This window comes from Anabrus simplex, chromosome 7 (genome assembly GCF_040414725.1).
Source record: "Anabrus simplex isolate iqAnaSimp1 chromosome 7, ASM4041472v1, whole genome shotgun sequence".
Lineage (NCBI taxonomy): Eukaryota > Metazoa > Arthropoda > Insecta > Orthoptera > Tettigoniidae > Anabrus > Anabrus simplex.
Genome location: NC_090271.1, coordinates 57,116,004 through 57,137,795, shown reverse-complemented (window position 1 = coordinate 57,137,795; position 21,792 = coordinate 57,116,004). Strand labels below are relative to the sequence as shown.

Genomic DNA, 21,792 nt, shown 5'->3' with positions numbered 1-21,792 from the left:
CGTCTGAGCAAGGTAATGGCCATCCTCCCCATTTGTATTCCCCTACCCAAATTTTGAAGCTCCAGGACACTGCCCTTGAGGCGATACAGGTGGGATCCCTCGCTGAGTCCGAGGGAACAGCCAACCCTTGAATGTAAATAGATATAGAAGAAGAAGAAATTCAGTGTAAAAATGATTTAATAATTGAGATAAGGGGTCCGACTCTGTGGTGTAGTGGTTAGTGTGATTAGCTGCCACTCCCGGAGGCCCGGGTTCGATTCCCGGCTCTGCCTTAAATTTGAAAAGTGGTTCGAATGCTGGAACGGGGTTCACTCAACTTCGGGAGGTCAACTGAGTAGAGGTGGGTTCGATTCCCACCTCAGCCATCCTGGAAGCGGTTTTCCGTGGTTTCCCACTTCTCCTCCAGGCACATGCCGGGATGGTACCTAACTTAAGGCGACGACTGCTTTCTTCCCTCTTCCTTGTCTATCCCTTTCATCCCCCATACCCCGCCAAGGCTCCTGTTCAGCATAGCAGGTCAAGCCGTCTGGGCGAGGTTCTGGTCATCCTCCCCGGTTGTATCCCCCGACCCAATTTCTCTCGCTCCAGGACACTGCCCTTGAGGCGCTAGAGGTGGGATCCCTCACTGAGTCCGAGTGAAAAACCAACCCTGGAGGGTAAGCAGATTACGAAAGAAAGAAAGAAAGAAAGAAAGAAAGAAAGAAAGAGATAAGGGGCTCATAAAACACTGTCCATTTCGTCTCCATCGCATACGTAATTACCGAGAAACCGGTAACAACCTTCTTTTTTTTTTTTTAATCGCATAGACACAAGAACATATCCAGTTGGACATTCATTCCCCCATTTTGCACCACAAGAAGCTTTTTATTCTCTTCATTGAATAAATGCCCTGCAGTTAAAATAGACGCCCAAACAGGGTTCGAAACCTTAGGTTAAAAGCCTAATGTTCTACCGACTGAACTATCCGGGCTCGCGTGGGTTGATGATAATAAAAGAAGAAGAAAAGAAAAACGAACGAATATCCTTTCCTTGTAAGTTGAGTGTGAATTTGTTTCAATATGTATAATTCCATATTATTAGTAAGTTCGGTGAATGCAAGGCTCGTTACCTATAGGAATGAGTACACGAAGTACTTTCCTTATTAAGTAGATCAGTTCCTTCGAACGTCACTTCCGGAGGGCGAGGTTTCGAACCGAAGAGCACTATAATCAATACTTATTTTTATTTCCGTTCTTGATGATTGAATGTTGAGGTACTCATGAGAACATGTGAACGATCCATTTAATCACACGTGCTGCCAGTAAAATTGCCGCCCGAACAGGGACTCGAACCCTGGACCCTTAGGTTAAAAGCCTAATGCTCTACCGACTGAGCTATCCGGGCTCACACACGCTCGTGGTCAGAGTTTCCTTTCATGTACCTAAACTGTCCATTAGGTACTGCTTGTGAAGAACTGGCGTCAGTTTGTTGGTTGAATTATTATTTACTGCAAACTTGAGACGCGCTGCACTATTCTGACCTCATCAAGACAGTTCGTAGGTTGTCTTCTTCTCCTTCTTAATCTGTTTACCCTCCAGGGTTGGCTTTTCCCTCGAACTCAGCGAGGGATTCCACCTCTACCGCCTCAAGGGCAGTGTCCTGGAGCTTCACTCTTTGGGTCGGGGGATACAACTGGGGGGAATGACCAGTACCTCGCCCAGGCGGCCCCACCTGCTATGCTGAACAGGGGGGCCTTGTAGAGGGATGGGGAGATTGGATGGGGCAGGGAAGGAAGAGGGAAGGAATTGGCCGTGGCCTTAAGTGAGGTACCATCCCGGCATTTGCCTGGAGGAGAAGTGGGGAAACCACGGAAAACCGCTTCCTGGATGGCTGAGGTGGGAATCGAACCCACCTCTACTCAGTTGACCTCCCGAGGCTGAGTGGACCCCGTTCCAGCCCTCGTACCACTTTTTCAAATTTCGTGGCAGAGCCGGGAATCGAACCCGGGCCTCCTGGGGTGGCAGCTAATCACGCTAACCACTACACCACAGAGGCAACTCGTAGGTTGGAATGACCCTTAGAAGGCACAGCGCAGATCAATGTTTTTTTCATTTTTTTTTTTTTTTTACCAGTTGCTTCACGTCGCCCGCCACATACAGGTCTTATGGCGACGATGGGATAGGAAAGGCCTAGGAATGGGAAGGAAGTGGCAGTGGCCTTAATTAAGGTACAGCCCCAACAAATGCCTGGTGTGAAAATGGAAAAGCACGGAAAACCATATTCAGCGCTGCCGACAGTGAAGTTTGAACCTAGTACATCCCGATCAGTCCAAATGAGCGTCCCAGTCATTAGACACCCCTCTCCTCGAAGTTGTGACACTTGCACGCAGATGGAATGTGTTGACACTTCCACGGAAAGCCAAAAAATCCCGGAAATTACTTTTTTTTTTTTTTTTTTTGCTAGGGGCTTTACGTCGCACCGACACAGATAGGTCTTATGGCGACGATGGGATAGGAAAGGCCTAGGAGTTGGAAGGAAGCGGCCGTGGCCTTAATTAAGGTACAGCCCCAGCATTTGCCTGGTGTGAAAATGGGAAACCACGGAAAACCATCTTCAGGGCTGCCGATAGTGGGATTCGAACCGGAAATTACTAAGCATGGCTATTTCAAACAGTGACACTTGCACGGAGGTCCAAGGAGGTTTGGAGAACCAGAAACAGGGGAGGGGAAGGACCACTCGGAAAGCGGAATTCATTGGTAGAGTTGATACTTGTGTGACAACTAGAGAGTTCCGTGTGGAACTGGCGATAATTGCTCTGCAGCTATGGAGTTCACTGAGACCGCCTTTATTGATTTACGACGGACATCAGTATATTGTGGAGTATACCAATGAAGATCAAATGACTTATTGGCGTTGCGTATATTTCAAGAAAAGTAAATATAAAGGAAGAATAACAACGAAAGATAATACAGTTTTAGGCGAGACAAGTCATGTTTGCATTCCGGACGAAGCAGCGAATGAAGTAAAAAAAAAAAAAAAAAATACGTGCAAGGGAAACAGACAGTATGATTTCAACAGTTTACACCGAAGAAGTAGGCCAGCTCTTCAATAGAGGCTATGACCTTGTGACATCGCTGCCATCACATAGAAGTGCCAAACAATCATTACATCGCATCTGACGGAAAAGAATGGGACCTACAAAAGACCCGATCGATTCTGGAGGTGTAATAATACAAGAAAGACACATAGCAATGAACGACGGTGGAAAATTCCTACTTGAAGACGACAACAGGGGGCCTAAAGTCAGGATATTAGTGTTTGCCGGCGAGAAAGGAAAATCTGTTTTATAAAGTTGCTCTTCATTCTTTGTCGACGGGACCTTCAAAAGTTCAAGCAAGCAGTTTGGGCAGTTATTTATCATCCACGCCAATCTTGGAAGAAACCAACACGATACCAGCTGTCTACGCGCTGTTACCAAACAAGAAACCGGAAACTTATGCTTGTTACTTCGAAGCTGTTAAAAACAACGTATTAGGATGGAACCCTGTGAGACGTATTATGGACTTCGAAATCGCCATCGACCAATCCGCTAAAACGCTGTTTCCTCAAGATGAGATTTATGGTTGTAACTATCATTTTAATCTATGTCTATGGAGGAAAGTACAAGATTGTGGCCTTGTTACTGCGTACAGGGAAAATAAAGGAATTAGACTTCATATTCGAATGTGTTCAGCACTAGTGCTCATTTCCCTAGAAATGATTGATGATGGTTGGCTATGTATTCAGGAGAGGTCGCCTGAAAATCAGAATCTACAGGTGTTTTACGACTATGGCGTCGACCAATGGCTGGATAACGAGCATATGCCAAGGAATATGTGGAACTGTTGTGGAAGGCGGCATCGGACCAATAACGTTTCTAAAGGCTGGAACCAAAGAATAAACAGTTTAATTTCGAGAGCGCACCCGAATGTATATTCGCTGATCAAGACTCTTCGAGATGACGCAGAGTACTACGCTCACCAATTTGACATGATAGTTTTGAATATCGATGGGAAGAGAAGAAAGAAATCAGCAGTGAAGATCGATGAGAGTATTTCAAAGGTCTTAAAAATACTTGAAGTTGATGGCAAACTAAGATCATTCCTAGTTTGTGTTGCTTACGCTCAGAAACTGCAGTGAAGCTACCCTGGAATATTACAGAATTTGTAAATCATGTAAATATTATAAATATATAACTATTCTGAATCATACTTAAAGATAAATCGTGACAATGGAATATCACTGCATAACCATGCAAATATCTTGAATCAGCACTTAAAAAAATAAAAAAACTTGACGAACTTGCATAAAGTGAAAAAATATACCTATGAGGAACGCAAAGAGACTACCTCCCCGTGGTGTTCCCTGCAAACGGCGCTAAGTCGGCTAAATGTCTCTTACAATGTATACAATTAACCAGAAAAAGAAACCCTATGGCGCAACAGCCCTTGAAGGGCGTTGGTCTACCAAGTGACCGCTGCTCAGCTCGAAGGCCTGCAGATTACGAGGTGACGTGTGGTCAGCACGACGAATCCTCACGGTAGTTATCCTTGGCTCTATACACCAGCGCCGCTATCTCGCCATCAGATAGCTCCTCAATTCTAATCTAATCACGTCGAACCAGCCTTCAGATTCAGGTAAAAATTCCTGACCTGGCCGGGAATCGGGTAAGAGGCAGGCACGCTACTCCTACACCATGGGGCCGGCTTTTATAAAATTAACAGTTACTTATAAATTGCATCTAAATTCACTACCGTGATTACCAGAGCTAGGATTTTTGATGACATGTCATTTTTCAGTTGGTTCTAAATAGACATTGCTAACTTGTATAGAAATCCTTATCATAGTTCCCACATTGTAGAAATGCTAATTACCGAGCAAGTGGCCGTGCGGTTAGGGTCGCGCAGGTGTGAGCTTGCATTCGGGAGATAGTGGGTTCGAACCCCACTGTCGGCAGCCCTGAAGATGGTTTTCCGTGGTTTCCCATTTTCACACCAGGCAAATGCTGGGGCTGTACCTTAATGAAGGCCACGGCCGCTACCTTCCCAATCTCCCACACTTCCGTCGCTGAAAACCTTCGATGTCTTAGTGCGACGTTAAACAAATAGCAAAAGAATGCTAATTGATTCGGTCATTTCTGCCATTTTGTATTATTAGGTCATTTTATAAAGTTGTAAGTCATTATGCGGTCATTTTATGGAATTTATTGTCCGGCTCCATGGCTAAATGGTTAGCGTGCTGGCCTCTGGTCACAGGGGTCCGGGGTTCGATTCCCGGCAGGGTCGGCAAGTTTAACCATAATGGGTTGTGGGTTCGTTCCGCTAGCACGGGGGCTGGGTGAACGACCCGCAGATCGCCTAGGGAGTCAAATCAAAAAGACCTGCACCTGGCGAGCCGAATACTAGTTTATACTTTTTGAGTCATTTTCTTACATGTTGAAGCATTTACGCGTGTAGTATTGGATGTCCAGGAGGGGCCAGTATTTATGTGTATCTTCGTCAAAGAACCTATCAAATTAGATTAGGGATCCAAAATTTATGTTAGTATGACCATTCTGCTTCTGACTCTTCAGGTAGAGTGAAAGCTCCGTGCAAGTGTCACTCCGTGCAAGTGTTCCAACCCCCCTCTCCTCGCCGCAAGTTTCTTGCTGGCGTACAGTAGGATACAAGAGTATCTTCTGTTTCCAGGCCTTTTTTTTTTTCAAATTGCTTGGGGCGCAAAAACTTCTCCATCTTATCAGATAGTTTTCTGGGGTCTCGACTTCCTTGTCGTTGAATCTGGAGGCAATTGCTGCCTATAGAAATGAGCTCACGAAAGACGTGTTGATCAGTTACTTCTAACCGAAGACCGCTGTAATCAATAGCTATTTTCATTTCCATCTGAAGATTGAATGTTGGGATGCTCCATGACAACTTGCGAACGACGCATTTAATCACATGTCCTGCAACTAAAATAGCCGCCCGAACAGGGACTCGAACCCTGGACCCTTAGGTTAAAAGCCTAATGCTCTACCGACTGAGCTTTCCGGGCTCACGAGCGCCATTTTCTTATATCTGCATAAACTGTGCAGTAGTTGATGCGTGTGAAGAACTGGCGTCAGTTTGTTGGTTGAATAATTATTTCCTGCAACGTTGGTCGTCCTGCTGCTTGATAATCGTCGGTGCAGATAATGTTACAGGCTGCCCTTGCCAATCATCAATGCAGATAATGTAACAGGCTGCCCTTGCCAATCACCAATGCAGATAATGTAACAGGCTGCCCTTGCCAATCATCAATGCAGATAATGTTACAGGCTGCCCTTGCAAATTACAGGTATCGGATGCTATACGGCACAATATCGGAGGAGGTGAGAGGGTTGTCGGCCATGGTCTATACTAGGAACTGTCCTAGCATTAGCCTTAGTGCAGGAGAATGGACGACCGTTTTCAGGATCGCTGACGGTGGGGACCCGCCCCTCCCCGTGACCCGAATATAGAGGCGTAGAGCCGTGGCCACTTGTGGGCTGAGACCCACTCTGCATAGGCCGATCGCCGATCTCACTGATGGTTGAACATGTTTACGTGACAGGTGGACTGAGTGGCTCTCGTGGTGTTTCATCCGTGGACTTTTCTTCTTGTACAACTGGGATAATGAGTGGTGGCTCGGCGATCACCAGTCCTTCCTTCTCTGAGTTCGTTCGAAGGACCCCAAAGTCACGAACAGTGTTATATTTCATCTCTTCACTCCAAAGACTTAGTGTAATGAACCTTCATAACTCACTCTTCCCCCCCCCCCTCCCCGTTAGAGGACACAAGGACTCAACCAAAGTACACAATATCGCTACTCTCCCCCGAAGAGGAACCAGCCTGACGTCACCGAGCCGTGGCCCCACATTCACCGTCTGCCGATCGCACCACCGGACCATCTTCACCCAACTATTTCTACTACTAAATCCCACCCAGGAATTTCATTCTCCTGACCGAATTTTCTCATACACTTCAATATGCGACGGGAAGAGACAGCTGACGTCTAATCGCAAAGGCGCTGACGCTGGGCATTCCGTCCCGCGGGCCCCCAGCACTGTAAGTGGGCGGACTGGCAGGCGATGAGCGCAGGGTATGCTACTTAACCAGAGTGACCTTGTGGCTACGTCACAGGCCGTGAAGGTTGGGCAAAGTTCTCCCGGTCACTCTCGATCACTGCGGCGATTCCCGAGTTTGGAATCAAGGCAGAAAATAATGAAAGATAGAGGGCGGAAATCCAATTTACGTTATAAGGAATAAGTTATGTACGTTCATTGACCGGATACAACAAAGATTTAGGCCTATATCATAAAATATTTTTATAATGTACGTAATGAATTAAAATTTTCACAATTAAATTTTAATAGGTGTTTTAGAAACAGTTCTAATATGATACGAAATTAAGGTGGATAAGCTGTGGCGTGTCGTCGCTTAGGTTCAAATTATCTGATAAACAAACAATCCATTCATGCTTACCGCGAATAACATCAGTTAAGTTATTTTTTGCAGGCATACATACCTATCTGGTAGATATATTTACATGGTTGTTGTACATTAATCTTGGATATTAAATATCTATGTCCTCACTCGTGATAAAACTCCCTTTCTCCATTTAGAATCGACTGTTTACTAGGTGACATAAACACTCGTGACCGTTCTCATGTAACGCACTTCCTAATCGGTTGGTAGAATCTCACACTCCGTAAGTTAAGCTTTACTGAGTCCTGTCTATTTGAAACACTTCAAACTAGTATACTGCTCAAAACTGTAATATGAGCTACATCACGTCATGAATCACTGTACTATGTAACAATATAATACTTCGAACTCTACTCCACGAGTAAGTACACACTCGCACCCCTGGCGTAATCACGGCTCGAACGCTTTGTCAAAAGTAGTTACGCACCACTGGCGTGGTGACCGCCCGAACACTTTGTCAGAAGTACTTGCGAGTCCTTGTCTACGACCTCATATTTATACTTGTATCCCCTCTCTTCCGAGTTCAACGGAGGTCATCTTGGGACGCACAGTCCCGATATCTTCATACGACCCTTTGCGGTTTGGCCCGTGGCTTTAATATATGATCCAATGATGTAATTGCTCTATACCAATTCTCAACTATTATCGTTCGCTGGTAATGGATATATTCGCGAATTTAGCTGCCGTATCCCGGCTCGGGGTTTCGCGCTCTTTTGTGGCTTCCTTTGCCTTCAGCCAATCAACGAATAGCGTCCATGAATTCTCAGAATTACACCATGCAATCTCCCGCAATTATTAACTTTTTATAAGTTTTATTGTATAGTAAGGCTCCTAAATTCCACTTTATTCTGAATCGATACTTCACTTTTTTCTATCAGTTTAATCCACGGAGTTAGCCTCGCTAGTGCTTCTTACAATACGAAGTTGTCGCCTTGCTTTGGTCAAGTGAATTTTTCCATTGGTCCACCTTAACCACGTGACCGGGAAGGCTCATATTTTTTTCTTCCAGTGCCAACCCCGCTTTCAACTCCCGCTAGTTACATGGAGATACCCCTACGTCATTTCTCAGAAATTTGCACTCGGCTCTCTGCGCTGTTGCTACTACCAAGACTGCCCGGGGCTATGAAAACTTTGGCAACAAGTTATCCTCTCTCTTTCCTCGTTGTTACAATTTCTGAGAATCCTAATTCTGTCACTCATTGTGTTTGTTAATCCCAATGGAGACAACAGTCTGTGGTATGGTGAAACCTGCCATCTCGGCCTGGCCTGTTCTTACTGTATGTACAGTAAGATACTATTTATTCTGAAAATGAAATATATATTCCTCAATAATTCATCATAATTACAATTGCATGACGCTTATCACACCCCCACCAGGGTGCAGTACGAGGGCTGGAACGGGGTCCATTCATCCTCGGGAGGTTAACTGAGAAGAGGTGTATTCGATTCCCATCTCAGCCATCCTCGAAGTGGATTTCCGTGGTTTCCCACTTCTACACCAATTGAATGGCGAGATGGTACCTAACATAAGGCCACGGCCGCTTCCTTCCCTATTCCTTGTCTATCCCTTCCAGCCGCAAGGCCTCTCTTCAACATAGCAGGTGAGGACGTCTGAGCGAGGTAATGGCCATCCTCCCCAGTTGTATTCCCCTACCCAAATTCTGAAGCTCCAGGACACTGCTCTTGAGGCAATAGACGTGGGATCCCTCGCTGAGTCCGAGGGAAAAGCCAACCCTGGAATGTAAATAGATATAGAAGAAGAAGAAATTCAGTGTAAAATGGTTTAATAATTGAGATAAGGGGTCCGCCTCTGTGGTGTAGTGGTTAGTGTGATTAGCTGCCACCCCGGAGGCCCGGGTTCGATTCCCGGCTCTGCCACGAAATTTGAAAAGTGGTACGAATGCTCCAACGGGTCCACTCAGCCTCGGGAGGTCAACTGAATAGAGGTGTTTTCGATTCCCACCTCAGCCATCCTGGAAGCGGTTTTCCGTGGTTTCCCACTTCTCCTCCAGGCACATGGTACCTAACTTAAGATGACGGCCGCTTCCTTCCCTCTTCCTTGTCTATCCCTTTCATCCCCCATCCGCCGCCAAGGCCCCTGTTCAGCATAGCAGGTCAAGCCGTCTGGGCGAGGTTCTGGTCATCCTCCCCAGTTGTATCCCCGACCCAATCTCTCTCGCTCCACGACACTGCCCTTGAGGCGCTAGAGGTGGGGTCCTTCGCTGAGTCCGAGTGAAAAACCAACCCTGGAGGGTAAGCTGATTACGAAAGAAAGAAAGAGATAAGGGGCTCATAAAACACTGTCCATTTCGTCTCCATCGCATACGTAATTACCGAGAAACCGGTAACAGCCTTCTTTTTTTTTTAATCGGATAGACACAAGAACATATCGAGTTGGACATTCATCCCCCCATTTTGTACCACAAGAAGCTTTTTATTCTCTTCATTGAATAAATGCCCTGCAGTTAAAATATACGCCGAGACAGGGTTCGAAACCTTAGGTTAAAAGCCTAATGTTCTACCGACTGAGCTATGCGGGCTCGCGGGGGCTGATGATAATAAAAGAAAAAGAAAAAGAAAACACATTCCATTATGTAGTACTCAAGTATTTCAAGTTATATTGTAAACTATAAGTCCTTGTACGTTGAGTGAGAATTTGATTTCAATATCTATAATTCTACATTATTAGTAAGTCTGGTGAATGTAAGGCTCGTTTCCTTGTCATAGAATCTGGAGGATAATCCTGGCTATAGGAATGACTACAGGCCAGAGTAAAGTGTATAGTAATTGCCACGTAAGGAAATACCCCAGAAAGTAAATATCGCCGCCCGATGCTCTTCTTTTCTCTTTTTTGTAATGGCTGATCACTGCTGCCAACCTGCCTGGTTACATATTAAAATCATCAGACATAACCATAACAAACTAACCTCAATGTAAACACCGATAATGAATGTTTTCCTACCCTAGTAAATGATAAAAGATAAGATGAAATAAATCAAGATAATTATGAATATCTCCTCAATGAGGAATTAAGGAAATAGACACACTTTCTCACTTAAATTATCTGTCTTTATTTTGATATACAGTAGGCGTACTATAACCATATTCTTGAAAAGAGGGGCGTGTTAAACGATGCAATTTATTTAATCAGTCTTTGCAGTGTGATTTTCGAAAGTTCCAGACATCCAATGACTTCCCTTTCTTTTGCGCGAATATTTCCTTCTCTCTTCAATACCGGTAACCAGTAAGGAGATAGATTATTGGGCATATTTTCAGCCTGCAGGCTGGTTATATCTTCAAGCTTATCAGGAAACATATAGGAATACTAATGTGCCAAGCTCCGTGAACGGAATTTAGGTCAGCTTTCAAGTTCACTGCGGATTTGAAAATAATAATGTTATAAGTTCTACTGCCAAAATTTCGTCCCGCAAGAGTTATATCATGAACCGGTAGATCTAGACATGAGACTGACGTATTTGAGCACTTTCATCATTTCACACAAACTATGTTATTAAATGCATTATCCGAACATGCCACAATCCTACTTACCTGGTATTAGCCAAATAGATTTACAATCCCACAGAAAAAGAAAATATGCTTTAAATATTCTCGCAAATGTATCACTAGTGACTTTAACGGCGATGCGGTGGCAACACGCACTTCACGCTAGAGCAGTGATTGAACGTTGCCAACGTGCCAGATTAACGGTAAATGTAAGACGTCGTATCGGCAAGTAGGGTCACTAAACTGTATGGTTACCGACACTGTAAAAGACCCAACAGCAAGAAAAGTAACCATAAATCAATATCTTAATATTACAGGGGAGAAAGGGTAAGGTTGCACCCTTAGGGTACGTCCTTACACGGAGAGTACTATAGCTTTCACCGAAGTCCCAGTCTCATCCATGGCTGTGACAATATGGAAGCTGCTGGGGTATGGGTGGTGCTGAGTAATGACATTCAGAGCACGACTAGTTTATCTGAGTGTTATGAAAGGTGTTGCTCATAGGGTCAGTCGTGCTGCAATAGCACTTTCTGACCCAGTGAGGAAAGCAATGGCAAACTATCTCACTCCTCGTCGTGCCTAGTTACGCCTCATTTTGTTGCTGCCATTGGTTTTTACGGTTTCCTTATAACGGCATAACCTTTGATGGTGCTATATGAGGATCCAACCAACCTCTGCGCTGATGACCTAACAGACAGATAGGAATGAGTACACGAATTACTTTCTTTATAAAGTAGATCAGTTCCGTCTAACGTCACTTTCGGAGGCGAGGTTTCGAACCGAAGAGCACTATAATCAATAATTATTTTCATTTCCATTCTTGATGATTGAATGTTGAGGTACTCCATGAAAACATGCGAACGATCCATTTAATCACATTTCCTGCCAGTAAAATAGCCGCCCGAACAGGGACTCGAACCCTGGACCCTTAGGTTAAAAGCCTAATGCTCTACCGACTGAGCTATCCGGGCTCACACAAGCTCGTGGTCAGAGTTTCCTTTCATGTACCTAAACTGTCCATTAGGTACTGCTTGGGAAGCTCTGGCATCAGTTTGTTGGTTGAATTATTATTTACTGGAAACTTGAGACGCGCTCCACTATTCTGACCTCATCAAGTCAGTTCGTAGGTTGTAATGACCCTTAGAAGGCACAGCGCAGATCAAGGTTTTTTCATTAATTTTTTTACAAGTTGCTTTACGTCGCCCGCCACATATAGGTCTTATGGCGACGATGGGATAGGAAAGGCCTAGGAATGGGAAGGAAGTGGCAGTTGCCTTAATTAAAGTACAGCCCCAACGCATGCCTGGTGTAAAAATGGGAAAGCACGGAAAACTATCTTCAGTGCTGCCGACGGTGGAGTTCGAACCCACCATCTCCCGAATACAGGATACTAGCCACACTTAAGCGACTGCTGCTATCGAACTCGATAGTTCAGTGTTTGAGGGAGAAGATGGTTTATATTCGTCGTGAATGAATATTATCAAGGCTCGCGTTCTGGCTTTCGGTGGGAATGTGTGATAATTAGAGCCCGGATTTCCATGCACTATCAAATCTCAAAATATGCATGCATTCATGCACTATCATATGGCAAAACGTGCACAATAAACTGGAAGATATGCACTATCAAAATTCAGTTCCTTTTGAAACATTGTACAAAAACTACAGTAAATTCTCCAAATTGTCTTGATTTAAGCTCATCCGTTTATCTGTCTGCACATTCTTAAGCACAGAAAATGATCTTATTACGTCACAAGAAGTGATAGATGCATACTTCAATGAAGACATTTGGACAAAGTGAGGTCAAGTTGTACATCTTTTGCATTTTCACTACAATACGTCTTTTATAAGCTTGACGAATTCAAAATCAGAATTTGAACGAATTAATTTGTTCAACTTATCTCTAGCTGCCGCAGCTACTTCTCCATGCGATGATTGCAGACACATTCGAATGTCCTCAATAACTGGCAACGATTGCCTGCTGCGATAACAGAGACGTGTGACGAGTGAGAGTTCCGGGTAGGAAATTCCAGGATAACAACGGAAGAGAGTTCAACGCAAAACCAGAGTTTGTAAGCTGCTATCTCAGTAACGCGGGGCCACAGTAGTGCGATACAAGTTTCCTTTTGTTCGTCGAACATAGACGAAAAATGAGCCGTCAATGATTAATGCACAATTTACGGTTCATTTTATTTATTCCTAAGAAATAGAGATCGACGTGGGGCCTTCCGACTTACGTCATTGTTTACTCAAGCTACAGATAAGAAAGTGTTTGGTTAATTGGATTATAGAACCTGTAACGTATGTAGGCTACTAACTTTGGTGTCAAATAGGATGCCAGGAATACATTCTCTCCGTCTCTCAGTAATAGACATACTATAAAGTGGAAAAATTGTCCCAACCCTGCAAACTAACATTCAGAAAAGTCACAATCATGCAAGTTAAAAATATATATGCATCAAAGTCAGAATAAAAGCCATATTATGCAATATTAAAGTCCAAATATTCGCTCTTAAATCCTAAATCATCCAAATATGCATTATGCATGAATTTTCTCCTAAAAAGGCCAAAACATGCAAACATGCAGGGAAAAGGAACGGTTATTTGGAATTGTTAAGCCATAAAACGAATATTTGCGAATTTTGAGAAGTGTACCTAGCGTATTTAAAAACATGTATTTGCATGGAAATCCGGGCTCTAGTGATAATAAATGTAGTACTGGTCCGCCTCTGTGGTGTAGTGGTTAGTGGGATTAGCTGCAAAACCAAGAAGCAAACCGCCTGCCCCACGAAATTTGATAAGTGGTGCGATGGCTGGAACGGGATCCACTCAGCATCGGGATGTTAACTGGATAGAGTTGGGTTCGAGTCCCACCTCCGTGGTTTCGATGGTTTACCCATTTGTTCTCTAGAGAAATGCCGGGATGGTATAGAACTTAAGGCTACGGCCGCTTCCTTCCCTCCTCCTTGCCTATCCCTTCCAATCTTCCCATCCTCCACGAGGTCCCTGTGAGACTGTATGGACGAGGTACTTGTCCTTCTCCTCAGTTGTATCCTTAACCAAACATCACACGCTGCAGGACACCGCACTTGAGGCGGTAAAAGTGTGATCCCTCGTTGAGTCCGGTGGAAGAGACGTTAAACAGACGATGAAACGAAAAAGGAAAAGTCAGTACTCTCGTACCTAGAAGGCCACTGAATTAAGCGGGTGCGTTGTTGTCAGATATGGGAACGGCGAAGCTTCAGACGGTCAAGAGTCGCTCACCTCTGAGCAGGGATTGGCAACGCTGACCGTGCAGTGCTGTCTAGTAGAAGCCGGTCCTCGTATTCTTTACAGTAGTTCTCTTATCTCTATTACACATTCCATTATGCAGCACTCAAGTATTTCAAGTTATATTGTAAACTGTAAGTCCGTCTCTGTGTTATAGTGGTTAGTGTGGTTAGCTGCCACCCCCGGAGGCCCGAGTTCGATTTCCGCCTCTGCCACGAAATTTGAAAAGTGGTACGAGAGCTAGAACGGAGTCCACTCAGCCTTGAGACGTCAGCTGAGTAGAGGTGGGTTTGATTCCCACCTCAGCCATCCTGGAAGTGACTCTCCGTGGTCTTCCACTTCTCCTCCAGGCAAATGCCGGGATGGTACCTAACTTGAGGCCACGGCCGCTTCCTTCAATCTTCCTTGTCTATCCCTTCCAATCTTCCCATCCCTCCACAAAGCCCCTGTTCAGCATAGCAGGTGAAGCCGCCTGGGTGAGGTACTGATCATCCTTCCCAGTTGTATCCAGGACTCAGAATCTGAAGCTCCAGGACACTGCCCTTGAAGCGTAGAGGTGGGATCCTCCACTGAATCTGAGGGAGAAATCGACTCTGGAGGGTAACCAGATAAAGAAGAAGGAAATTTCATTCTTTATAACTTTTGTTATGTAGTACTTTTCGATAGGGCCAACAACACAGGTAGTTAAAAAATATATCTTCGTCACCTTCCCCTAAACTACCGTTTCAACCAGGGTGAATAAAATTACTTCTAGCGCAGATTGTGTCCTGCACCGGCGCGCGCGATCCGAACGACCTCACCTAGCGACATTTATATGGCCACATTCCGGGCCATTTTCCAGAAAAACTAAAAGACCCATGAAAACATGTTTGCGATAAAAAATTTAAGTTAGACGATTTTCTACATTTTCCCCAAAGGCAACAATTTTTGGGCAGAAAATACAAAAATGTGGCCGTTTACTGAAAATTTTAGTGCATGATTTTCTTCTTAATCTGTTTACCTTCCAGGATTGCCTTTTTCCTCGGATTCATCGAGGGATCCCATCTCTACCGACTCACGGGGAGTGTCCTGGAGCGTGAGACATTTGGTCGGGGGATACAACTGGGGAGGATGACCAGTTCCTCGCCCAGGCAGCCTCACCTGCCATGCTGAACAGGGGCCTTGCAAGAAGACGCGAAGATTGGAAGGGATAGACAAGGAAGAAGGCAGAAAGCAGCCGTGGACTTATGTTAGGTACCTTCACGGCATTTGCCTGGAGGAGAAGTGGAAAACCAAGGAAAACCATTTCTACTATGACTGAGGAGGGAATCACACACCTCTCTATTCAGTTGACCTCCCAAGGCTGACTGGACTCCGTCTTAATCATTTCTATTCTCCGAAAGCCGTACAAGTAGTTAGAGGGACGTAAAGCAAACAACATTAATCGTCTTACCACGTTACGAATTTCGTGGCAGAGCCGGGAATCGACTCGGGCCTCCGGGGGTGGCAGCTAATCACACTAACCACTACACCACAGCGGCGGACTATAATTAGGTATTTTAATGACGTGAAATAATGTAATCAACTAATTACCATTGCAAGTCATAATCATGTATTGCATTGTTCCGTTATACTTTGTCCATTTCGAATTCGGGATGTACTAGGTTCAAACTTCACTGTCGGCAGCGCTGAATATGGTTTTCCGTAGTTTCTCATTTTCACAGCAGGCAAATGCTGTGGCTGTAACTTAATTAAAGTCACGTACACTTCCTTTCCACTCCCATCCCTTTCTTATCCCATCGTCGCCATAAATGTATTTGTGTCGGAGCGACGAAAAACATATTGAAAAATATCTAACACAAGTATTGAAACTACATTCGAGCATCTTATCGTTGTGGTGAGATAGGTCCGTAAATACAGTGTCTTAGTAGTCTAGATCAGGTAAAGGAAAGTAGAGTAACGATTGAGGGGAAGAAGGAATTTTTATTTTATTTTACGGCACGCATTCGTTACTTGATCAGTCCAAACGAACGTCCCAGTCATTAGACACCCCTCTCCTCGCCATAAGTTTCTTGCTGGCGTACAGTAGGATACAAGAGTATCTTCTGTTTCCTGGCCTTTTTTTTTAAATTGCTTGGGGAGCAAAACTTCTCCAACTTATCACATAGTTTTCTGGGGTATCGACTTCCTTGTCGTAGAATCTGGAGGCAATTGCTGCCTATAGAAAAGAGCTCACGAAAGACGTGTTGATCAGTTACTTCTAACCGAAGACCGCTGTAATCAATAGCTATTTTCATTTTAAGATTGAATGTTGGGATGCTTCATGACAACTTGCGAACGACGCATTTAATCACATGTCCTGCAACTAAAACAGTCGCCCGAACAGGGACTCGAACCCTGGACCCTTAGGTGAAAAGCCTAATGCTCTACCGACTGAGCTATCCGAGCTCCCGAACTGACGTGCTCAGCATTTTCTTATATCTGCATAAACTGTGCAGTAGTTGCTGCGTGTGAAGAACTGGCGTCAGTTTGTTCTTTGCATAACTATTTCCTGTAAACTTGAGACGAGCTTCACTATTCCCACCTTATCTAGTCATCTCGTAGGTTGTAATGACCCTTACAGCGTAGTTCAACGTTTGAGGGAGAAGTTGGTTTATGTTCGCCGCGAATAAATATGTCTTGCGTTCTAGCTAAAAGTCCGCCTCAGTGGTGTAGTGGTTAGTGTGATTAGCTGCCACCCCCGGGGGCCCGGGTTCGATTCCCGGCTCTGTAATCCTCGAAGTGGTTTTCCATGGTCTCCCCACTTCTCCGCCAGGCAAATGCCGGGATGGTACCTAAATTAAGGCCACGGCAGCTTCCTTCCTTCTTCTTGTCCCCCAGCAAGGACCCTGTTCAGCATAACAGGTGAGGCGGCCTGGGCGAAGTACTAGTGATCCTCCCCATTTGTATACCCCGACCCAGACTCTGAAGCTCCAGGACACTGCCCTTGAGGCGGTAGAGGTGGGATCCCTCGCTGAGCCCGACGGAAAAACCTACCCTGGAGGGGAAACATAAAGAAGAAGAAGAAGAAGAAGAAGAAGAAGAAGTTACGAGTTACTGAAAAAAGTTCCCTGTGACGTAATTTCAGACTTTGTGTTTACATACACATATAAACATAACTTACTTAAAACAAAACAATTATTTCTCCTCAAACATGTATCAGATTATAATTTTTTGAATTTCTGGTTTGCTAATTTCTATAGAAAAATAATATGCTGTTTGTAATCAAATGCATGTGACGTTGCTTCCAATCAACAAATGACATTATTTATAAGTATGTTTTGTTAGGTGAACATAATAATAATAATTTCATGTGGCTATTTCTAGCCGCGTGCACCCCTTGTAACGCAGATCCTCCGATGAGGGTGGGTGGCATCTGCCATATGTAGGTAACTGCGTGTTATTGTGGTGGAGGATAGTGTTATATGTGGTGTGTGAGTTGCAGGCATGTTGGCGAAAGCAGAAACACCCAGCCTCCGAGCTACTGGAATTAACCAATGAAGGTTGAAATCCCCGACCCGACCGGGAGTCGAACCCGGAACCCTCTGGACCAAAGGTCAACACGCTGAACACTTAGCCATGGAGCTGCACAGTTGAAGATATTACTATAACTCCAGAAAATGTCATGTCAATCAGACAAGAACTGCTGCACATGGAGCTTTTTGCAGGAAGGAAAGCACTGAAAAAATGAAGGTGAGAAAAAGGCATCTGATGTTTTGACTGTACCTGTATACTTCAGAACCGTCCTGCTCTGTGCGTGACGCCTTCAGATCTCTTCTTCTTCTCTTCCACTGTTATTTTCTTCCATTTGCGGACTATTCTTTCTTTCTTTCTTTCTTCACCCTTTCCTCTTTTTTGCACTCTGGATGCAACGTTGGTCAGCCTGCTGCTTGCCAATCGTCAGTGCGGGTAATGTTACAGGCTGCCCTCTGACTTGCTGGACAGTTTCAAGTGTTCACACACATCCCATGTTAAAATGCATAAAAGCTTTAACAATGCCTAATTCTACTGTAGTTTATCCCTAGAAATAAACACTTCTTTAGAGCAAAACTGCCATACAACAGTATGGAGGGCCTCGTTTGGGTTCTGAGTCCTAACTTTAGCACAGCGCTGCAATCGCTGATCAGAAGCTAGCCGTTGGTATAAAAGCTGCTTCAGAATTACTTCAGAGGACAATTTGCGGCTCATTATGCTGTGACTTGCTGGCTGCTTTCCTTCAGCTAGCTGCTATTTCGTAGGCTCACCATACCAACAACCAACACTCGAAAACACACCTGAGACGTTAAGCATTCCAGATATTTACATAAAGTAGGCCTAAACAAGTCAGCTATAATGACATCGTAAAAATCAATCCTAGAAATGCTTATAATTTGTTGGTATGAACGGTAAATTTTCAGAAGAGAGGTATCAAAATAGATCGGTTATAACAGTATTTTTAACCATTATAACGTAAGCAGTGGAAGATCGTAAAGCGCTGACATCATACCACTATCATTTGTCAAACCTTGGAGCCAAAATCAAACAGAAACGGCAAACTATGCAATAAAGTGATACCAGTGTGAGATAGGCGTACAAAGAGACACCCACCCGGCAGCCCGTTAAAATATCGGGATAGCTTTTAGAAACAGAGGAACTTGAAATATTCTGCCATTTTCTGATAATAGAAGCATTGGCGTTATATTTAACAATAATTTCGAAAATTGATTTTTGTAAGAAAATCACGACATTTCAGTCATCGGAAGAATGCCGAGCTGCAATTCTTCTTAAAACAATGATCACCACCAACCACTATCTTCCAGTGTTCATTGAACGGAGACAGCTTATCCAATAGTTTTACGTTTAGTAAACACTGCACCTTTCAAATATACGGAAGATTCTTTTTTACATAGGCTTTTGTCATAGGTGGGGGTCATCTAAAAATTTGCACCACGAAATTTGAGATACAAAATGCGTGACGCAATGTTACCTAGCAACAGTGCAGGTTGTGATGTGAAGTATTGATGGATGTCCATGACAGAAAGATATATTATCAAAGAGGGCCGTTATAGTACAGATGGTCGATGTGATCTTGCAGGCTGTGATGTGAAGTACTGATGGATGGCCATGACAGAGAGATATATTATCAAAGAGGGACCTTAGAGTACAGATGGTCGATGTGATCTTGCAGGCTGTGATGTGAAGTATTGCTGGATGGCCATGAATGAGAATCATTTTATCCAAGTGGGGCGTTATAGTACAGATGGTCGATGTCATCTTGAAAGCTGTGATGTGAAGTATTGATGGATGGCCATGAGTGAGAGTCATATTATTAAAGTGGGGCGTTATAGTACAGATGGTCGATGTGATCTTGCAGGCTGTGATGTGAAGTATTGATGGATGGCCATGAGTGAGTCACATATTATCAAAGAGGGGCGTTACAGTACAGATGGTCGATGTGATCTTGCAGGCTGTGATGTGAAGTATTGATGGATGGCCGTGACTGAGAGACATTTAGAAGGCTCTTTTATCAAAGAGGCCTCACCTCATCACACTCTAGAGAACTAATTATTTCATTCATGGTGGTTTCATAGGCCCTCAGTCAGTTTCCCCCTTTCGATGCGCTGAATCCTACACTTGTCGACACCAAATTTCATATAGCTGTCTCTCAAAAACGATTCCTTAGATGCAAATCAATTCATGGTTATCAATTGGAATTTCATTTATTCTTACTTAATCTGTTTACACTCTAGGGTTGCTTTTCCCTCGGACTTAGTGAGATATCTCACCTTTACCACCTCAAGGGCAGTTGGTCGGTGGTATACAACTGGGAAGGAGGACCAGTAACTCGCCCAGGCGGCCTCACCTGCTATGCTGAACGGGTGCCGTGTTGGGGGGAAGGTTAGACTTGAAGCGATAGACAAGGAAGAGGGAAGGAAGCGGGCGTGGCCTTTGGTACCATCCTGGCATTTGCCTGGAAGTTTTTTTTGCTAGTTGCTTTACGTCGCACCGACACAGATAGGTCTTATGGCGACGATGGGACAGAAAAGGGCTAGGAGTGGGAAGGAAGCGGCCGTGGCCTTAATTAAGGTACAGTCCCATCATTTGCCTGGTGTTAAAATGGGAAACCACGGAAAACCATTTTCAGGGCTGCCGACAGTGGGGTTCGAACCTACTATCTCCCGATTATTGGATACTGGCCAAACTTAAGCGACTGCAGCTATCGAGCTCGGTTGCCTGGAAGTGACGTGGGTAACCACGGAAAACCACTTCAAGGATGGCTGAGATGAGAATCGAACCCCCTCTACTCAGTTGACCTCCCGAGGCTGAATGGACCCCATTCCAGCCCTCGTACCCCTTTTCAAATTTCGTGACAGAGCCGGGAATCGAACCCGGGCCTCTGGGGGTTGTAGCTAGTCACGCTAACCACTAGACCACAGTGGCGGACATTTCATTTATCGAAAGATATATTTATGATAATTTGATTTTCCGAAAGGGAAATTTTACACCTTTTTCAGGCGGAGGGGCGATCATTAAGTACACTGTCCAGCTTCTTGGCTAAATGGTCAGCGTACTTATCTTCAGCACTGGGTTCGATTCGGGATTTGGGGTTTAGTTAATAAAATTAGAAATATAGTAGTTTAGGATCTTGGCCGGTAAGGTTCTTTCATCTAAGGTCCAATATTGTGCGAAAATAATGTCAACTAATTCTCACTGTTCATATTATATGTGCTGCGGGTCAGTATTTCTCTAAAAATAGCCGTTTCGCAGGCGCAACGACGATATAACATATCATACTACAAACCACACAGATATACGCAATAGTCAGTATATATATCTCCACATAGAATTGGCATCAGGAAGGGCATCCGTTAGTAAAACTGGTCTCAATCTACGTATAGTTACCGACCCATCGTAGTTACGAGAAGGTCAGGAAGAAGAATGATTTGCTCTATTCATTGGGACACCACTTCTTTTGTTGTATTTTCGAATTATAGCAACGTTGGGTAAGATTTTCATTACGTTGTCTCTCTTGAAGTGAAGCGTAAGTCTATTATTTCTCACATCCTGGTTTAACTGAAACTTATTCAAATGGCTCGGAGTCCTCAGGATAGTAGGAAGAGCTGGCGGAATAATGTAGTATGGTTGCTTTAAATAGGAATACTAGGGCATGATCGAGAGGCAAGGAACTGCAAATAAGGGATACTTTCTGCATGTTCATAAGAATAGAAGACGTTTCTAAACCCAGCATCTGGAGAGCGCAGTTCAGAATACCCCAAGGCTGTATCTAACAATGAAGTTACGATTGGTAACATATACTGTACTGTAATTTGAGATGATTTTTCCGTTATTTACCGATTCGTTCCATGTAGTTGCTACTGGGACAGGAGCATTGCGGTAGGGAGATAAAAAATTCTCGCCACGGCTTGCTAAAAGTATCACGGTGTGAGACACAGGTTCGAGTCTGTACCCTGCAGTGGTGTTTACAAATCGCCCGCCGGGATGCAGAGTTCTTATTGCACCGGTC

General features: G+C 44.3%; 4 non-coding genes across 4 annotated transcripts; all 4 read right to left on the bottom strand.

The window, feature by feature from the left end:
* Window positions 1-1,310: 1,310 nt before the first annotated feature.
* On the bottom strand, window positions 1,311-1,383 carry TRNAK-UUU (transfer RNA lysine (anticodon UUU)). Its single transcript has one exon. It is a non-coding gene; the product is annotated as a tRNA-Lys (tRNA).
* A 4,592-nt stretch (window positions 1,384-5,975) lies between these two features.
* TRNAK-UUU (transfer RNA lysine (anticodon UUU)) lies at window positions 5,976-6,048 on the bottom strand. The gene has a single exon. It is a non-coding gene; the product is annotated as a tRNA-Lys (tRNA).
* A 5,853-nt stretch (window positions 6,049-11,901) lies between these two features.
* On the bottom strand, window positions 11,902-11,974 carry TRNAK-UUU (transfer RNA lysine (anticodon UUU)). Its single transcript has one exon. It is a non-coding gene; the product is annotated as a tRNA-Lys (tRNA).
* A 4,650-nt stretch (window positions 11,975-16,624) lies between these two features.
* Window positions 16,625-16,697, bottom strand: TRNAK-UUU (transfer RNA lysine (anticodon UUU)). Its single transcript has one exon. It is a non-coding gene; the product is annotated as a tRNA-Lys (tRNA).
* Window positions 16,698-21,792: the final 5,095 nt, after the last annotated feature.